This window comes from Pezoporus occidentalis, unplaced genomic scaffold, assembly GCF_034315485.1.
Source record: "Pezoporus occidentalis ecotype Australia unplaced genomic scaffold, CSIRO_AGI_Poc_V1 ctg75, whole genome shotgun sequence".
Lineage (NCBI taxonomy): Eukaryota > Metazoa > Chordata > Aves > Psittaciformes > Psittacidae > Pezoporus > Pezoporus occidentalis.
The window spans coordinates 2,102,695-2,113,541 of NW_026916104.1; the positions used below are offsets into that span (position 1 = coordinate 2,102,695).

The window sequence follows — 10,847 nt, forward strand, 5'->3', positions numbered from 1 at the left end:
TCGAAATATCAATCACAGAAAACACATATAAAACCTGGTGACTGATGATTCACTGTTATGGGGAAAGCTGAAGCTCTGTGATGACCGAAATAAGTAAAAATCTTTCCAATAAGCTACATAAATTAAGTAAATCTCTTTTCATTTATTTACCTTATGAACATTAAGCATATACAAGACAGGCCATGTAAAATGGAGGATTACATCCTAGAAAGCAGTGAATCCCTAAAGAACCTACAAGTCATAGTAAATAACCCACTGCTTTTTTTGCTCTTACTATGTTGCTGTAGCTAAGAAGCTCAAAACAATCCCAGGGTGCATTACAGGGAAATATATGGTACTATTAAGTACCTGAAATTATCTGCACATATGGCATCACTGGAATGCCACAACCAGGCCTGGTATTATTAACCTAAAAGAAAGCTGAAATTAAAAGGACCCAGAAAGGAGTTAAAAGAATTACAAACAGGAAAACCTTCTTGATATTACATGTGTGAGAGATATACAAGATCACTACATTTAGTTTATTTGTAGAAAGATTAGAGGTAACTTGATTGAGATCTACAGCTTACTACACATGGAAAAGATGCAACAGTCAATAACTCCTAATAAAGCATAGAAAAGGATAGTAAGACACAATTATTGGAAAATAAAAATCAGACAAATTTTGTCTAGAAATACATCATCTTAATTATTACACCAGGTTAGCTAAGGACATAATGCAGGTGAAGTGATGACTAGGGACATAATGCAGGTGAAGTAATGATTTTGATTAAAAAAAAAAAAAAAAAGGAACTAAATCTTTACCTTGTATCATGTCAAAGATGGAACAGCTAAATAATTAAAATGATCCCTCCTGCACTAAAAGCAGTTTAATATTAAAGAAACTGCAATTAACTTTAAAAGACACAATTAACTTTAGAAGACAGTTTTATGGACCAACCCTGTTCTCATTTATGATTCCATGGGTCAAACTTTTCTCCTATTACTCAATATGAAAAAAATACTTTATCTACTGTAACATAAAAATAATTTTAGGAAATGGTGCAGTATATTATCTTTCTTTACAAGAACACATCATCAAGAAACAAAGAAAAGTGACCTAAATGGTACAACAGCTTAATCAACCACTAATCATCCACATGTCTATGTAACATTAATGTGAACCTGGAACAATTAAACGAAAATCAAAGCTAAAGTAAGTGCCCCAAATAATCTGAATATTATGGTGCAGCCTGCTTATGGTACCCATAAAATGGATAGGACGTCCTCAGCATAGTTCTGAGTTCTAGAAACATTAAAGGTCTAAAGATCTAACGACACTAAGGAAAACATAACAAACTCAGCTTTTTAGTATTAGGTCCTCATTTAGTAGCAGCGGAGGAGTCATGTATCAGATGAAAAAGAATGCAAAAGAAAATCCATATTTGGTGCCTGAAGAACCATGAAGCATATTTTCTGACTGAAAAAACCCATAACAGCTTAAGTACGTGGGAGGCAATTGTCCTTGTGCTTATAATTAGAGTCCGAATTTAGGGATTTCACTGCTTAATGCCCACCCACTCGCCTGTTATTCTTACCATGGGTTTTTTATGTCACTTAATAGAGATGAATACTCTTTTCCCACCTCATATTTACATCAAGGCTATTTAATTTTTTTTAGGCTGCTATAATAGGTTAAACGGCAGTCTCAACATCACTCTTCATTTCCCACTGGACAACGAACGGCATTATAAGACTGAGAATAGATGAAGGCATATTTACATTCATAATGTTCTTGACTATAACATTTATGTAAATTATGATTTTACATTTGCAAATACTGTAATTCTCAGTTTCAATGAATACTTTAGTACTCTTTCATCATTAACTTCCTACATACATTACATGGAGAGAAAACACCAACGAAAAATAAAGAACCTAAGTGCTGTGATCAGAGAGGTACAAATCTTCTGTAAAAGGAAAAAATGCTCTGCTTCTGAATTAGTCTTACGGCTGTACAGACAAGGTGCTGGATTACACCTCACTGCTTATGTGGAGTGCAATTTACAGATATTTGTAAGAAGGCACTGAAAATCAGATTTCAAATTGATGGCTTACATTTTAAACCCACCAAAATCAAACAAATGAGTTGCTGATGAAAATGAAATCTTTCCCCCATCAGTATAAATAATATTTTTCCTATTAATTGATGAAACACCCTAGAAACACTATGTTAATTAAAGAACTGCATGTAGAACTTAGGAATATGTTTACGGATGTTACACAAGAATGAAAAACTTTAAAATATCAATTTTCATTAACTAAGCTATTGCTCCATCAAATGTATAGAATTATTTTTAAACATCCTCAGAGTGCCAAATTAACTTTTCAGTTAAAAGGAAAGGTCACCTCTCATACGCCTGAACACATGCACACTTACAGACAAAACCTGTGCATTTCTATGTATGACTTGTTGGAATTTTTCTGTGATGGTCAGCTAAGTATTTCCTTCAATCTTTTGACATGTAAATCTGACTCAAACCCCCCCTATGCTTCCAGAATTAAATAGTGACAAATCAAATTGGTCAAAATATTCTAACTTGTTTTGAAATGAGGAACCTGGTTTTGTGTTTTGATAAGAGCTTAGTATGACATTTTCAGCTTGTTAATGCAACTAGACTAATGAAACAGCCCTCAAACTACCCTAGTACCAGATGCATATATGTTGATTTTAAAGAGGTGATTCCTTGAACCTGAGAACCACAATCTGAGAGCAGAAATGTTACTCATCTTAAGGAAGCAAAACTGGGCATGGAAGACAAGTCAAGTCAGCCCTCCATATAATGAAATTGCTGCTTATGTATGCCATTTTTCAAGTTATTCTACATGCAATCACTAGAAGATTCAACTTGAAATGCAAGGACTGTGTATGCAAATGACAACTCTTTAAAAGAACAGTGACTTTTCTGGTCACTCTTACCTTTGTGTTATTAATAGAGATGAATCTAAAAGGACTCCAAGTTTATGCTCCAGTTTGGCAAGCGGAGAATATAAGGACTCAGATGATGACCCATTCATGAAACTGCCTCTTCCATTAAGCATCGCTTTCTTTTCCACAATTAACTGAGCCAGTGTTGTGGTTTAAACCCAGCCGGCAACTAAACCGCACACAGCCACTCACTGACACCCCTGGTGGGATGCAGGAAAGAATTGGAAAGGTAGAAGTGAGAAAACTCGTGGGTTGAGATAAGGACAGTTTAACAGGTAAAGCAAAAGCTGCAAATGCTCAGCAAAGCAAAAGAAAGAATTAATTCACCACTTCCCATGGGCAGATGGGTGTTCAGCCACCAGGAGAGCAGGGCTCCATCATTTGTAATGGTTACTTGGGAAGACAAAAAGTATTACTTCAAACATGTCCCTGCCTTCCTTCTTCTTCCCCCAACGTTATATACTAAGCATGACACCATATGATCTGAGATATCTCTTTGGCCCGTTGGGATCAGGTGTCCTGGCTGTGTCGCCTCCCAACTCCTTGTGCACCCCCTAGCCTACTTGCTGCTGCGGTGTGGTGAGAAACAGAAAAGACCTTGACACTGTGTAAGAGCTGCTCAGCAGTAACTAAAACATCCCTGTGTTATCAACACCACTTTCAGTAAAAATCCAAACAAGCCTCATGGTAGCTACTATGAAGAAAATTAACTTTATCCAAGCTAAAACCACAAAACCCATTTATTTTCTTCATACAGTACTAAATTTCCTAAGTTTCTGCTGAATGCCTGGCAAAAGGGAAGTCAGTAGAGGCATCACCGCTGCACCAGTCCAAATTACGGCTACCAAAAAGGAATCCCTTCCTCTCAGCACCCTACAAATACTGTGAAAAGGGGGGCTTATTTTGTGGAAATTTTAACAGCCAAACCTTTAGGGATGTCGAGAAGACCTTCCCAAACTCACAAAGTTTGTTCATAAAGGAAACAGTGAAGTCAATCTAATACTACTCCCTAATATTTGCTGCAGGGATTACTGAAACTTTAAACTAAACTCAACATTAATTACAAAAATTACAATAGTGTCAAGAAATAAGATGCTGAAAACTATTTGAATACCTCCTAAGTCTTATATGCAGCTTTTACCACAGTTCTTCAAAGAATCTCACACATGAATTCTTCTGTGTTTCAGGTTCCTGCATTTAAATTTTCAAGAAAGCCATTACATCACAAGAGTAGTGTCACAAAAGTTACAAAAACTACATGAGGCAATTTTTTTTTTTTTTTAAGAATCTAGGAATGTAAGGCAGATCCCTGTATTCAGACCTGCTGAATATTAGCACTTTCTTTTTTGTATGAAATAGTTCATCCTTTTCATGATGTATTGTACTGCATTACCTTTTAGAATGAGAAAAAGATTTCATATAAGAATGTTTTTACATTTATGCTAGTCTATTTCATATCCTTGCTAAAAGTTAAAGAAAACAAAGCCACAATTGCTTCCCTCCAAAATGCTCCGAATATATGCGGCCTTCACAACTATAGTTTCCATGCATAAAAAATAACCACAAATTCCTTCAGCAGTTATGTTTCATTCATCAAATAGGTGAAATGAATATAGATTATTATATTTAGTTATTTGGTCTCTATTCATCTAGCTGGTCACTATTTGTCTGGAGCAAAGTTTCACACTATGAAATATCCTCAACTGGAGCACTGTATTTTAATAAGACATTGGTAGATAGAGATTCAGAACTTAAACATTTAGCCATTTCTTTTGCTTTTCTCAAAACTTACTTTTTATGAAGTAAATGACTTTCAAAAATATTTTTGCTTTTTAAAGTTTTGAATCCAAAATCCAACTGAAGATACTGTACGACATTTCCTTTAATAAAACCACTCCACTAATTTCCTGTTCAAGTATTTATATTCATACTTATTTGTACTAGGAAAACTCAGTATGAGAACTCAGAAAATTACTCCTGCATTTGCTTTAGGTAAAATACTTTCCAAAGTCTGAGTCTAAACGACCCAAAAGAAAACTAAATACAATCTGTGCTTTCAAGAGCCATGTGTAATTAAGGTCTCCCTACCATTTACTCAGGAAAGAAATACTGTTGCCTCTGGATTTTAAATTCAATAAAATCACTTTCCTGTCAGTTGGGATGAGTGTCTCCAAGCAAGAGTGTCTTGATCTACTTTTTGTTGTTACATTTTACAGAAAAAAATACATTCACTTAAAAAGAGGAGCATTTTCTTCTTCTGTCCTCCCTTCCACCAATACAGCTGCATGAGAATGACAGTTTTTTCTTGGCTCCAGCTTGGATCCCACTATAGAACATATTTCTGGGATTCTAAAATAATCTACATTAACACACTGTCCTATAGTCATTTTTTATCCTTCTTAGTAGCTGGTGCAGCGCTGTGTTTTTGACTTTCGGCCTGGGAACAGAGCTGATAACACTGATGTTTAGTCTGACCAAGGACTTTGTGAGCCTCATGCTCTGCCAGGGAGGAAGGAAAGCCGGGAGGAAGCAGAGACAGGACATCTGACCCAAACTGATCAAAGAATTATTCCATACCACAGCACGTCATGCCGAGGATGTAACTGAGAGTTACCAGAAAGGGCTAGTTCACTGCGGGGCTGGACTAGGTAATGGTTGGTGCTCGGTTAGGCGGGGTGGGGGGGAGTTACTGGTCAGCAGGTGGTGAGGTGTTGTATTCTCTTCCCTTGTTATTTCCTTTATCATTGTTATTATTGGTGGTAGCAGTAGTGATTTGTGTTATACCTTAGTTACTTAACTGTTCTTATCTCAACCCGTGGGAGTTGCATTCTTTTGATTCTCCTTCCCATCCCTTTGGGAGAGGGGGGAAGAAAAAAGGGGGGAGTGAGAGAGCGACTGCGTAATTTATGGCTGACTGGGTTTAAACCACGACACATGCCAAGATAAAGTTTAAGCATTTTTATTATAAATTCTTGCAGCTGATCTATAACTCCTTTGCAAAACACAAGAAATAAGGCAACTTTCAAGACACAAGTAACCTTCTGACTGTGCTTTTATAAGACCTTGATATTGCAAGACACACAGGCTCCAGAACAACAACAGTAAAATGACATTCATGCACTTCTAAATCTAGTTTTATCATTTGTACCAGCATCAATGCTTATTAAATGTATGCTTATTAGAAAAGATCTTAGAAGATCAGACACATAACATTGAGAAAACTACTGCAAAAGTTGGTGACAATATTTTAATCCTTCCTTAGAAAGTGTAAACCTGTAGAAACATTATGTTCTCAAAGAAAGTGTTTAATATGAAGTCATGTACTGTATCACTCAATGCAACCTTGAATAAAACCATATGAAGTTGCTCAGAAAGTTTTGAGTTTTATATAAAGTTCTGCATTAATTTATTCATATACAATAGAGCACTGATAATAAAGAATGATTTGTGACTATCATGGTTCCTATTACCTTAAAGAAATGCACAAATTTATATATTTAATATATGTGTTCATTTAATGAATAGCACTCAGCAATCTGCAGACGGTCTTAAATTAGTAGGCAGTTGGTCATCACTGTCGCTTTAATTTGGCTTTATTCATCTGCTTTCTATCTAACTACAAATGCTGGCCAGTCACAACAACAACCAAGAAATGCTGCTACTTGCATCTGAGATACAGTCCCAAGGACTGGACTATGCACATGGTTGGCATCCACGCTGGTACCTGTCAGTATCATTTAGTTTATGTTCAGACATTCAAATCTGTATAACTTAAGAGGAAAAAACTTGAAAATTCTCTCTACCTTTCACATAAATCCCTTGTAAGTATTGAAAAACAGCAGTAAGGTCTTCCTTAATACCGGGATTTCTAACTAGCAAGGCTGGTTTCCTGGTTAAAATGAAAACAAACTATAAAGCAGGCACCAAGCATGAAGAAAGCTCTGCCAGATCTGACTGGGTTCTGACCAAGGGCAGCTCAGGGTTTAGAGCCACACTGCCCAAAATGAGACTCGGGAGGCAAATGGGGCAGCCTGCCAGGGCGCAAGGGCAAGGAAGATTCAGCACCCAAAACTCACTGCCTGAGGCAACTTGAATTAACAAGCATGTGAGGCAGTACCAATTTTGCCAAGTGAGGACCAGCTACATAAAGTGGGTAAATCCTGATACAGTAGCAAGAGAGAAGAAAGGATGTCTGGAGAGAATGGGCTAATAACACACAGTTCTGCTACTCCTCACCAGGACAATCAGCTACTGAAAATAAAGCTATAGGAATGACTAGTCCTGAGGTGATGCTATGTATCCTTCTGGGGAAAAGATATAACTTGATTTCAGTGCTTCGAAAAACAACTCTCAATCCTGGATCTGTTCTTCCATCCTTTGAGGCTGCACGTCCTGCCAGTTTTCTACACCTCAGAAAGAATTTCTCAGTTTATGGATTTCTCTCTCTAAAATCAATCTCTGCAATAAAGAAAGAAATTAAACATTGGTGCATGGACCACCCATACCGTAGAAATAGCAACAACAGAAACGCTGCAATGAATGCATGTTGGTGGGGTTTTTTGGAAATACTTAAAATCTCCTGCTCATACAGATTTGTGATGATCTCTATGAGCTGCATAAAACTGCAACAAATGGATAAATTTTCCATTAGATGCTCCACGAAGATGTGATCTGTAACATGATTGGAAGTCACCAATGCTTTTTAGACTGATAAAGAAGTTTAGTTGAATTTAAGGAAGTAACTGACAAATTTTAAAATGCTGTCTATCCTACAGGCTATCAGAAAATACATAAAAATCACATAAAGATTTCTTCTTAGAAAGTACTGGATTTCAAATTTAACCACTTTGGCACTATTTAATTATCTGAGATTGTTCCTTTAAAAATACTGTTCATATTTCCTGATGTTTCATAACCCAGATTATAAAATGAAAGCTTCAAAGCCAGGCTGCCGGCCAACATTTATCAATATTATATGGAATTTAATTACTCTTTAAGTCAAAGGAACTATGTTCAAAGATACATAGCACTTCAGGTCCCTTATATATAATTTTAGTAGTAAAACTTGTTTGACCAGTTTCATTATTATGTCAACACAAAAAAGGGAAGTGTTAAGTAAAACCAATATTGGAGAAGATTGGAATAATTTCAAGCACAAGGAAATACAGGAAAATAAGTAAGTGGCAGTTACAAATACTTTGTCTTCAGAGAAATGGCTGGTCTTAAATGTAGGTTTAACAAATTAGCAATAATAAGTAAACCACTCGAAATTAGGATCAACACTTTCCCACCAAAGAATTCTTAACATGATTTAATTCAAAATCTGAAAAATCTACAGTATAACAGTCCTGAAACAAGCAACTGTGTCAAGCTTAATATGAAGTAAGCACAGGGACATATAATTTTAAAATAGTTATATATGTATCTTAAATGTATAACTCAAAAATGCCAATTACAATGCTTTCGTTAATGAAATTTCTATTTTCTTGTTTTCCTAGGAGCTGTAAAAATCAAAATGGACAAGGAGAGTAGAGATTCACTGTTCACCGGATAGGGGATGGGAAAAGAAAACTGTATTTTTGGCAGTTTATTCTAATCATGAAGCCAGAACAAGCAATTTCATTTTCCTTTCTTACCTGCTCATTTTCACTCAATGGCCAATAAGAAGCAGCAGGTCTATTGATTATATGCATACTATGCTATTGCATGGGTAAGTAAAATCAAGAGATGAAATGGAAGGTAAGAGCAGCAGCCAAAGATTCAAGTTTGCATATCAAGTATCAAGACTTGTCTGCAGCCTGGTCTACCACTGAAAAAGTGCAATACCTGCTTTAAAAATAAAACATATCTGGCAGGTTACACAGAAACTCCTGCTGCCTGAAGCCAGTCTTCTTCACTGGTCTGATTGCTGCCTACAACACTTGGACTGCGAGAGGAGGGAAGCATTATACTACCGAATTTGGTTCAAACTGAACTCACCATGAGGTAGAGGCTAACTTTGCCCAAAGCCTTAATGCCTGGAGAAAGATCTCCCAGACTACAAGTATATAAATCTTGTCTTATAATAAATGTACACTGAGCTAAGCAGAATATTCAAAAGCTGCTACAGCAATTTTCAACAACTATTTACACTAATTTTTGAAACACAGGTATTTTCTAGTAATACTTTAAATTTTAATTACTTTTTCTAAGTAATGAAATAAAAAGATATTCCCAAAATCATGTGAATTAGTAGAAAATGGTGGAATTGCATAACCACACATGCACTCACAAAAAGACTAAGCCACCAAAAGCGTAAGTCTCTACTTCTCAACTCTTTTTGACAGTTCCAAAATTCAGGCACACATCCAGAAGAACTTTCTGCCCCATGTCTGGTCAGTAAAGAAATTGAGGTTAACCTTTAATTTTTAATGTCACCTGCAGCCAGTGACTGCTTTTTCTAATGCAAGTGACAGATAAACAGCAAAACACTCCCAAGATGATACACAAAGCACCACATACCATAAGTGCATTTTTATTTTTATTCCAACTCAATTTCTCAAATGGATAACCAATGTTCCTACTAATTTACATTAAGAATTGAGTGAGGCATGAAAATTGTTCTGATGCATAGGCTCTATTTCTTTAATGTACTGCATAGTACTCTGTACTTTACTGCAATACTGGAAAACACTAACTACACTTAAAAGGTACAGAAACTATACATACAAAACCACAAGCACATATATATCCTAAAAAACACTTCAGAAAGGGCTTTAAATTCTCCAGAGCAGTATAAAGTAAAAATAAAGTCACTGATGGAAGTCAGTAAAAACAAAAAACTGTTGCTATTAAACCAAGTTTCCTGACCTTTAATCACTTGAAGTAGTGTTCTTCTCTAGACCAGTACTAGTACTTTAAATCAATACTGCTAGAATTTCAACCTTCAAATTCCTTTACACAATTCAGGTAATTCCAAACTAAACAGAGGGAATATGGCAAATGGAGGTAATATAATCTAGCTATTTAAGGCAAAACTGGCAAGTCTTTAACAGCAAACATGCATCATTACTAAACACTGCCATGTTGTTAAAGTAAGAAGAGGTTTGAATTAGATCCTGAATTGCCCCTCCAGGTCAGGACTTAGGGTATATTATGGCAGAAAGCAAAGGAAAGCTCCCACTGACACTGTGTATGTTTTACCAGTTCTGTGGAAAGCAGACTTCAGTACAGCTATCCGTCACTTTTAAAACCAAATACTACAGTCAACATTTTAACTTGTCTTTTAAAATTTAACATAGAAAGAAAAGCACCTACGTTTGTAAAATAAGATTTTCTTTTACAGAATGGTTATTTAAAATAATTTTTGCACAACTACAGGAAAGACATCACAAACCTTTTAACATACACTAAATGTGCAACTATGACATTAAGGTAAATGAAGCAAACTCAGTTTGCTTAAAAAAGGAAAAATTAACTTACATAGTGGGAGGTACTCAAACACAAAGCAGACAGTTGTCCTGAGAATGATACTCTCCAATCAAGTAGCGCTGGGATAAGGCCCAGGCATCAGCAGCAACAAGGAAGCTGGAGTAGCAGTCTCAGTACCAGACTTCTGGAATTGACTTTTGGATGAAGAACAAAGATGCTTGATGAAAAAATGCTAAAAGAATCTATAATTTTTATTTTTTAATTTAACCTAAAGGGATTCAAGTGACCTAGGGCATTTGATTTCTTCAGGAAATTTCCATATGCGAAGAAGTCAAGGGACAGAAACTAGTATTTTTTTCAGTCAGGTAACTATTTCAAATAGTCACAAAACAGGAGAGATAGAAACAGCATTTAAGATAAGTCCATGTGGTTCAAATTATTTATTTCTAAGATGACAGTAACAGTAGAA

At 35.9% G+C, this 10,847-nt stretch overlaps 1 protein-coding gene across 5 annotated transcripts in view; it reads right to left on the minus strand.

Moving 5' to 3' along the window:
• The window catches only part of TBC1D5 (TBC1 domain family member 5), a 257,561-nt gene extending 246,952 nt beyond the window's left edge, over positions 1 to 10,609 (minus strand). For 4 of the 5 annotated variants that reach the window (XM_062602061.1, XM_062602059.1, XM_062602060.1 and 1 more), the window contains exon 1: positions 10,430 to 10,609. The gene's annotated coding sequence lies outside the window, so the exon portion shown is untranslated. The remainder of the gene's footprint in view (positions 1 to 10,429) is intronic. The other variant, XM_062602062.1, reaches the window with a different exon arrangement.
• Between the last annotated feature and the right edge of the window lie 238 nt (positions 10,610 to 10,847).